Source organism: Pinus tabuliformis, chromosome J (genome assembly GCF_031772625.1).
Source record: "Pinus tabuliformis cultivar Carrire ecotype Pingquan chromosome J, CPIR1, whole genome shotgun sequence".
Classification (NCBI taxonomy): domain Eukaryota; kingdom Viridiplantae; phylum Streptophyta; class Pinopsida; order Pinales; family Pinaceae; genus Pinus; species Pinus tabuliformis.
Window position 1 is genome coordinate 436,631,876 of NC_142295.1, and position 10,823 is coordinate 436,642,698.

Here is a 10,823-nt window from a genome sequence, read left to right on the forward strand (position 1 = left end):
TCATTGTTACTTAGTATTTTCCTTTGTTCGTCATTTGAATTAATTTAGTAGTTCTACAAACTAAATGAAATAAAGCATGGTTTTGTGGAAGAGATACATACAACCATTATTACGCATTGATTGACAAGGTCAGGGTCAATAGCTCTTATACTTTGCCCTTTTATATTTTATATTTGTTTGTGAATCTCTTAAATTTTTATTAACACTGAAATATTTTCTCTTTAAGTTATTGAGTTTGGAGACATTGACAACTACTGAGTTAAAACAATTTAAGTTAAGCAGGTTTATCCTCATCTCTCACATACATAAGCTCTTTAATTTGGCAATGAAGGAAGGCTTCTCTAAGCCTTGGACTTAAAAGTGGGGATAAAAACATTCTCACTAATTCTAGGACCATTATTATTAACCACATTTTAAGCAAGTTGTATGTAATTATTTTGAAAAAGAAGAGTAACCTATGGGTAGGAATCCATGGTAAAAGAGATCAATACCAATATTGGTTCAAGAGATATCATAGAATTATAGGCTACCTTAATACTCTCAAGATCATTGTGGAGGAATGTCACAATAATAAATCTAATCTCTTTTGTTGTGTAATTTCCTTTAGAAAATATTTTAACACTATTTCCAAGACAAATATCAAGAAGAGGCTGGAAGAGATAATGGTTCTTCTAGAGTTTAGGGTTGTTGCAACAAGGCTATATGAGAAGGTTACCATGATGTTTAGAGTGCCGAGGATGGGTCAAATGAAATTAACTACAATATTAGAGTCAAGCAAGGGTGTCACTTTCACCCTACCCTTTTTAGCATATACATTAACAAACCAGATGCAAGTTTTGTTTTCCTCACACTCATTAGTATTGTCATAACTCTTCTTCTTTATGCTTATGATATTGGTCTTTTAGTGAGCAGCCATTACAATCTTGGAAAGTAACTAAGAATCCTCCAAGGATTTTGTTCCTTCATACAAATATCTTGGAATTGATATCCATCACAAGCTCAACTAAAATTATAGCATTGAGAAAAGAATAAATGGAGAATGGAAAGCTTTTTATGGGCTTGAAAATAATTGTAAATTATCAATTTTTTGGATATTGGATTAAAACAATAACCTCTTCTTTAAACTCTTGTAGCCCTTGATATTTTTATATGGAGCGAGGTTTGGGGTTGTAGTATCTTCAAAGAGTCATGGAGGAATATAGAAAATATCCAAAATAAATTCATAACATACAATCTTGATATTAAAGGAAACACCCCCTATCGTATCCTCTTGATTAAAGCAAGCATTCCCCCATTGAAAGCATGGATATGACTAGCTATCTTATGTATAATAAGAAGTTCAAAAACATGGAAGACAAGAGGTTTCCAAAAATTGATTCTAACTCTCACCAAAGCCACCACCTTCATCTCAAGCAAGGATGGTGTGAGGATTCCCGCTCTTGGCTAGAACATTGGAGGATAGAGGAGGAGATCATTTTACAAAATAATGATTATATGAAAAATAGTATTAGATCAAAGTTTAAGGAGAAATTGAGGGATAACAAAGAGTTAAAGGGAAAAAAGGAAACTAAGTTATTATAAAGAAGTAATCTACCCAAATCTCAGAAATCAAAATTATCTCTCTCTATCTTGAATGGTGTGAAGAAAAAGATAAACATTGCTAAATTAAGAAAAATTTCTCATGAGCTTCATAGTGAAATTAGACATTGGCCAATTCTCAAAACACCATGAGATGAAATATTCCTTCACCTTTGTGCCTTTCTATTAGATTGTCTAGCTTATGCTCATTTTAATCTAAATTTTAAAATATTTGTCACACTACCAACCTTCTTGAACTTTTAAGTCAACAAAACCACAATGATCTTGGAATGCTTCTCTTAATGTTTTTTGAGCATGGAAATAAAATGCTAAATAATTTTGAGTAATCTCATACCTTCTTAAGTTCCAATAGGGCACTTCAATCTTAGTCGATGTTAATCATCATCAACAACAACGTCACCACTATCGTAATCTTACAACTAAATGCATGCATTTTCCATGTCAATGTGAGATGAGTATCCCCATATTTTTTAATTACTATTATGCTATAATAAACTAGTTGCTAAGTAATGTAGAGATGCACTAGCATTTGCTATAATTTCTATATATGTTTTGATTGACAACATTGGAACTTGTTGAAGAAGTACAAAAAGGTAAAAGGACAATATCATAGTGGCAGATCTATGAAGAAGTTGTGATAAGAATTTCAGTCGAGTTACTAGTTAAGAGAGCTAAGAATGTGGCACGCAAGACCCCTGTGACCATAAATGCTACAAAAGAGGGACACTATTATTCATTTTTATCCCAAAAGTATTGTAAAACACTTTCTAATTACTCAACTAACTTATGAACACCTCTGAAAATTAAGACACAAGTATTCATAGTTATAGTTTTCTTACCATAGTTGTAGTTATAACTTTAAAACTAGGAAATTTCATTTATGATGTTTAATCATAGAAACAAAATATTGTATTATTATGATTTAGCAATAAAAACCAATTTAAAGTAATAAAAAATGCCTTATATAGTTGTTCTAAAATTAATATTAAAAACCTATATGAAATAGGGAAAAAATTTCTTTATAAAGTCAACAAGTTCTTAATTGCATATGCATAAACGGTTTAAGAGAGATAATTAGAAAATGTTATGCACCTACAATACTACAAGAGCTAAACAGGGGCTAAGTTCTAGGAAGTCATATGTGATGAGTAGGAGATTGGTTCCTCAAGTTCATACTATGGAAACTCTCATTTGTAGCTAAAAAGGATCAATGTCTATTACAATTAAAAAATGCAATAGAGTTTAAAGGAAATGTAAGCAAGGGGTCATAAGCTAGTAGTTTGCATACTAACCAATATAATATAATCCATACATGAATTATGAATATTTATATGTATTTATTCCAATTGAAATGTATTTAATGATCTCAAAATCAATAGTGCATAGCTCAAAAACTTAGATCATGTAAAATGAAAAAAAAATAACGCAGTTTTAAAAACTTAGATTATTTAAGATGTAAAACAAATTATTATCTCAAAGCTTGACATAAGGCTTCAAAAAAACCAAGAGATGTTGCATGGTAGCTAGTCCCTGCCTTGAGCAGGAAGTATCCTGGAAGTATCCAGAGTCTCTCAGCGCATGTAAAAGAACATTATATGTTGCAGTTTATACAAATAAATTTCATAAACTAGTCTGCTTTGGGAGCCTGGCAAAACAATACCCAAGTAAAATGTTAAAAATCTATATAGATACATTTCATAAACTCGTATGCAATTGGAAGTAGTAAAGAAGTGCCTAAATAAAAAACCATTGTTTTTCTGGATATAGAACATATACTAGTCATTGAAAATGATATCTACAATTGACACTTACAGTGGATATCTTCTTGACTTGATATGCCATGATATGCCAAGCAGTGGAAATTAGATGCTTCAGCATTGAGTTGGCTCCCATTGCTGCAAATTAGAGCATCAAATGCAGACACTTTGATTCCAATAGACTGAAGCATAGGAATTGTTTCTGGAGCTGTTAATACAGTAGATAAAATGAATCCAGCAGATGACAAGTTGCCCACAAAACTCATTTTGTTTTACCGTAACGTAAGAGAAGCCTTTTCTCCCTCGGTTTTGTCTAAGTGATTAGCTAGGAGTTGTAGTAATAAGAACCCTTGTCTAAGTGATTAGCTGGGAGTTGTAGTAATAAGAACCCTTGGAATGTAAGTAGCGCTACCACAAATGTGGTGGTTGCAAGGTCAGTCCCTTGACCCACCTGGTAGCTTGTCACCACCTGTTTCATACAATGCTTATTAGCAGTGAACATTGATTAGAATCCTTAATTTCATTCTCTTTCGGCCAGTCAAGTTGTCTACAAAAGAGACTGGTTTGGGTATTGAATTAGAGATGGCATTTAAGTCTCGATATCCTTACTGTAGGACCATCCTAAAATGAATAAAATAGTAGCACAAGTGCAATAAATGGCACAAGAAACTAATAGCCCACATGAACTGAATAGGGGAACCTAAACCAAAATAAACCAATTGTATAATGGGAAAAATGGTAAATATGAACCTAATTACAAAGAGTAATATAAAAACCTAGAACAATTACATAAAGAATCCCTGTGAATCATTTAAAAGATCAAATGTGAAAAACAACAGCCCTGGTGCTGCAATGGAATAAAAGAGTCCTTTTTTTTTCTTCTTGTAGATATTTATTCTCAAGAGAAGCCAAAAATACAAGCAACCGAATGCCAAAATAGACAAAGCCCACTCAAAATCAAAGAAAAACAGGAATACTGGATCTAGTTGCTCTAGAATGAAGTGGTTTTAACTTTTCATTTTTAGAGTTTAATAAATATTTTCCACACAATGGAACCCAAAAAGGCTAAAAGGTAAATCCAAGAAAATCCAACAGTCTTGGTAGTAAAATGGAATGAAGAAGACAAAATGAAAAAGAAACAAAACAACCCAGTTACAATAGTAGACTAAATTGGCCTCCAAACACAAACCAATTCACCACAATGCAAAACAATTCAAGGTATCAAGCCTGCTAGATAGATTTCGAAGTGGAACAAATCCTAAAACCGAAAACACACAGCACAAACAAGCAACATTAACAAAAGTACGAAAACAAATCTCACCTGCCCAAATGAAACAATGAGCTAGTACACCAAGCATGTAAGCAAAACCTAACATGCCGAACGACATAGAAGGAGAGCAGAAAGCTCCTTACCTGAAACCTTAGTTGACATGGATGGTTGGCAATGGAGATTAGCAGGTCCAGTGAGTATAGCAGTAGGAGGATCCATCCCATGATCAACCTCTTATGTTTGCCAAAAATGGTGGCATTGTTGCAATCACAGTAGCCAACACTTATACTAAGCGTAACAATAATTATGATATGAGATTACGTGGAGAAAACCTTCCATTGCTCGCACCTCCCTATTTCCCCTCCAAAACTTCAAATGTGAAATGCAAATATACCTTAAACATGGGTTTCTCATTGAATTTTGATTGAAAGTGTAAATTAATAGATAGAATGTTATATACCAAGGCAATTGCAAATAATTGGAAGATAATGCAAACATTGGTTGTGAAGAGCATCCAATTAGGAACAAGAGAGGCTCTCCAATAAGGGAAAAGTTGTTGAATACGTTTCTAGTTGCTCGGTTGCAGAGTAGCATGATATTGCCACCATGAAAAATGTTGGTACCACCATTATGTAGCATAACCACAAGGCTTTGAACATTTTTCCAAAAACGGGAGAGAATAGTGTTGCCTGTAAAATAGTGTATGACTATGAAATTAGTGCAAAGCATTCAGAGTTATATACACGACGTCCATTTGCAGAAATTGATGCCTAACTTAAATGCTCAGCTTCACTGTAATCCAAACTCACAATCATATTCTTATGAACCTGTTTGGTAGTCTAATAACAGAAGTTCCCTTGAATCCCCTGAAGTTGACCATTAATTAACAAGAATTATTCTAGGCTACCAGGTTTCTGTTCAAAAGACTTATCATCTATACAACTTATTCTTCAAGCAAAAAATGAAGTGAGTATATTTAATAAAATATGTCAATACTAGATGGACACATGAAAAATGAAAAAGTGTGTTTGTGAAAAATATACCACAAAAAAGTCTGTTACAACTGCCATTGTTACACAAAAGTTCTTGCAACTAGTTCTAAAGTCATAAAAACACATAACCCTAAACTCTAAAATCTCATCTCAATACCAATGGTGAATGCCATTTATCTAAACCAAAAATGGTTACCAATGGCGAATGCCATTTATCTAAACCAAAAATGGTTATGTGTAAGGCTAGGATGTGTGTGGTCCATATAGATTATCAATCCAAGGGAAATGCGAGAGATTTTTCCAAGCAGAAGTTAGTAGAGAAAGTACTGATGTGTCTCCTGCAAATGCCAGAAATGTTGAAGGTCTGGCTTGGTGCTTCTCCTCGAAATGCCATAAATGCTGAAGGTCTGGCTTGGGGCAAGGGTGGCTGCAGAGAAAGTAGTGACGAGGGGTCAACCAGAGCCAAAGGAACTTTCACCAATAGACTCCATGCAGCTTGTCTTACCATGTCAGACCTTAAAGCAGTGTCCTCGCATATAACATTTGAGTTCATGACCCCATACCAGATCCCCAACAGAAAACCAATGCTCGTTCAACGTGCAATAAGAACTTGCTTGTTCCTCATTTGTAGATGGCATAGTATGCTTTTTGTCACCAGAATCTGTTGTATTCTCCAAACCAGCTGTAGCTTCTTCATGTCTTTCCGCTCAGTGGGCAGTTTTCCCATCTCAGCCATTTTATTGCTTGAGGCATTTGTGCAAAGTCTCCCTCAATGAGAGCTCTACAAATTACACATTGTTTTCAAATTGTTGGTTTGCAATGTAACTTCGAACAGAGTAGAATTCATACAATTTCATTAGCATGAATCCCAACCTACATGCTACAACAATCTAAAAGCAACATGTTGCCCATATGGCATGCCAAAAATCACCCTAGGACTGAATATGTAAACTATGCAATAGCAACTAGGTCGATGATGAAGAATTTTTTTTAGACACCCCATCTAGAGCAACATAAACTCCATGTACCAGATAACAGAAAACAGTTCTCTTCAACAACTAATGACATTAAAGAATTAGGAAAACCAGTAACCAAGATGCTAATCTTAAGACCTGCTTGAGAACCACTGATTACAGATGCAAAACTAACTTCAAAGACAAGACAGAAAAATGATAACAAATCACAGTATAGTATATGATACAAGCATACAACAGAAGAAAGGAGAGAGTGAGACATACTGTCTCAGATAGTCAGAAGGAGCCAATATCATAATATTTTGAAGACATACATTTGGAAGCCATATCTAAGTTGGTTACTTAATGAGCATATACACTCCATTAGGCTATGTTTTCTTGCCAAACAATCTGTCAATGCCAAGTAGGTGTCGACCCAAGTGTTGTCTAGCAAGCTTTACTAGAGGAAAATGTGTTGCAAATACCTGGTAGTACCACCACTGATTCTTCCTTAACTAGTGCTGAAGCAAACTCCATGTCATCCTTGATGTCTTTAAGGGCTGATATATTTATCTTCACCTATTAAAGTAGGAACAAGCTTAAAAATTGTGTTCATAAACCAAAGAGGAAGGGAATTTATATTTATAACAAATCTTTATGATCCTAGCAATCCATTCCTCACCATGATCCAACTAATCACTGTCTCAAAAGAAGGAATCAAAGGATATATGAATGGTAAACACATCCTATTCAGATTTGCTATGCCCACCCGATCATCTCGAATCCAATAAGAAATGGTGGTAATCTTAGAGAGAGAACCCAACCATATGACTGAAAATTTCACTTCCCCATTAAGATTAGTACACACTATTGATAAACTTCGTCCATCCTCACCTAGCTTGGGTTCTGTCAGAAGCCATTAGCTTTAAGCCAAGAGCCTTTCAACATGAGCCTCTCTTTTTCCAAGTCCAACAAGTCTCATAGAAATAAGTATGTAACTTGTAACCTTGAACCTTTAGACATCCAACCTTCAGCCTACAACCTGTAACCTATCAAAATAAGAACCCCTAGTTTTCCTTTATTACTGGAACTTGAAACCATGCTGCTAAAAAGATAGTTTGATCTGAATTAGACTATTGCTGTATACATATTAGCTAACAATAATAAAATCTAGATGGGTTTCCTTTTAATTACCATGATAAACATAGATCCCTTCGGCCTTGAGTGACACCATAGAGAGTTGATTTTCTAGATTCGATTGTAGAAAATGTCTGCTGCTGTTTCCAATAAGTGTAACGTCTGCTCAAAAAATTCTTGGCTGGTGTCTCGTAAAATACTTGGAACAACAACCTGTTGTCGCAAGAATACACAATTTCCATGCCAGTTAAAAACATGAAACTGATTTGAAATTTTCTTCTTAACATGAGTTGAACAGTAGAACTAAATACAGACATCAATCATGAAAATGCATAACCTTGTTTAAGGATTCCTTTTAAAATCAAGAAAGAACTGTGAATGTGAACAATCATTCCAATAAGTGCACTGCACCTAAGATGAAATGTATTTATAGTTGGAGCTTCAATGATGAAAGTGTATAATGACATAACAAAAGAAACAAAGGGGACAGCTACAAGAGAATAGAGGATATGAATTCATAGCTCACATCACACTCAATTCTTTGAAATGAATGAAACTGAAATAATAGAAGAACAACACGAATGTAAACATGGGAGAAGACAAAGAATAAATAGTAAATGAAGCAATAGGAAGACAATAAAAGAAAGGGGAAGACATATATAAAACCTACAATGTTATTGATCACTTCATCAGAATCTGATTACCAAGCTTTAAAAGCCCAGATGGCTTAGGTTTTCTAATGCATAGATTTTGCAGTTAAAAGAAACAAAACTGGAAGTAAGGTCATTAGCATGCCTAACAACTGAAGGATTTAAATTTTCAAATCCAGGAATAAAAGAATGCAGGTGAAGTTATTAAATAGTATTACTAAAAAATAACAGATCAAAAAAGAGAGAAAACCAAACCTGCACAATCGTTGTAGGACCAGGAGTTATGTTCATGAGCATCTCGACTCCTTCTTGGATCTATCATCCAAACAGAGAAGTTATTCATCATTTAATATATATATATATATATATATATATATATATTTTTTTTTTTTTATTTTTTTTTAATTTTTTTTTTTTTTTTCTTCTGAATTTCTCCTCTCAACTACTTCCATACACTCGAAGATTCATTTTTCCTTCTGCACCACTAAGCATCAGGCACTGTGCAGAACCCTAAGAGAAAATTCAGGTGCCATGTCTAGAAAAAGGACTAGGAAACAACATTTGCACTCTTCCAATGGCATGATTACGAATTTCAAACATCAATGCCATAGCCAGTGTACATAGACAGAAAATGGGATATAAATGCAGAGGATGAATTCCAGTTAATTTTATGGAAAAAAGTCCACTATATACATTTGAGATGAAGAAAAACAGTCAGCAAAGTAAGATGAAGAAAAACAGTCAGCAAAGTAAAGCCATTTCTTTATTTATAAATATGATGATGAGAGATAAATAAGATGATAGATACTGCAATCCAATTAGATGAGGTATGAATGCATTATTAAATTAATAAACTACAAATATTTTGAATTGTTTCAGAGAACAAGAAATTCCCACCCCCCCCACTTTTATTCTGTTCATATACTTGATATAGACCTAACTGGACTATGCTTTCAGAAGATGGAAAGCATGTACATAAGAAGAGAAGAAAATAAAAATGTTTAAAAAGTAGTTTTGCAGAGTGCCTATCTCTAAGAAGGAAAACTCTTCAGAGACGAGACTTTCAAAATGAAATCTGTGCTTGAGTAGTCTTCAATCCTTGCTATTTTTTGGTAGAACCTATGTTAAAATAAGAAACATATTCTGAGTCCAAACCGCCAACTGGGAATTAACCATCGCTTTGAAATTCCTCCAAGAGTAATGAATGCATATTGTTCTGCAGTGTCCTTGTAAGCCTTGAAGGCGTTCCTCCATTCTGCTCTCGTAAGCCTTGAAGGTGTTCCTCCAAGCTCAACTGAACCACCGTCGAAACCAACAATTGGCACTGCTCCAGTTTCAGCTTCTCTTACTTTACTGTTCTCAATGGGCATGGAATTCTCCACAAGCTCTGTACTAATTTCATTGAGATCAATAGATATCCCTCCCTTGGCACCCAAGGCAAGTGTTGTGGTGGGCTCCACATTCTCTCCTTGAGTACCCATTAAACAATCCTGACTATCTTCAGCCACATTTGAAGTTTTATTTCCAATGGAGGGTTTCAAGCTATTATCTTGGTTTAAACCAATTCCTCCAATGAAATTAGGGTTTGTTGCAGAGGCCACCAAACTTGGGCTTGTTAAAGGGGTATCGTCTTCATTTGAAAAGGGTTGATGGTTGGAATTCAAATCGAGGATCTTAGTAGACGTACGCTCCATTATTAAAATCCTAATGATCCTAAATGCTAAACTTGTATATTGCTGAAAATAAATGCATGAAACTAGTTAAAGGACTTTTGAAAATCCAAGAACTACCTGTGCACAACGTACGCTCCATTATTAAAATCCTAATGATCCTAAATGCTAAACCTGTATATTGTTGAAAATAAATGCATGAAACTAGTTAAAGGGCTTTTGAAAATCCAAGAACTACTTGTGCACAATGAAGTTGTTGGTGCCCAGCTCCATAAATTCCCTCCCTCTGCGAAACCTCACGCACAACCTTTGGTTAAGGGCAGAGGAGAGGATATTTATAAACATATGAACTCCATGCTGGTTAGAATGTGAAATAGGACAATCCCTGCAAATTGTATAATAAGTTCAAATTTAAAATAAAGATAAGAAATTCAAATGATTTCAATAAGAATAAAAATGAAAATCAGAACATTGATCCACCTTGTGGGCCCTACATGAGGGCCATGTGCCTTACACCTCTCTCTCCATAGCATAACATGCAAGCTCTAAAGAAAGCCACCTAACGTTACACCTCTGTCTCCGTAACATAGCATGCAAGCTCTAAAGCAGGCCACCTAACGCTGCATCAGGCTAACATTTGTGATTAGGTAGACTGAAACCCAAGCAGGCAGATTGAAACCAGAGAAGGGTTAAAATGGCGATATAGCATGATTCTCGCAGCGACCATAATAACCTAGACAATGCACCAAAGCATTTTATTTCTCTACTATCCCTTTCTCTGTATATCCTAAACTT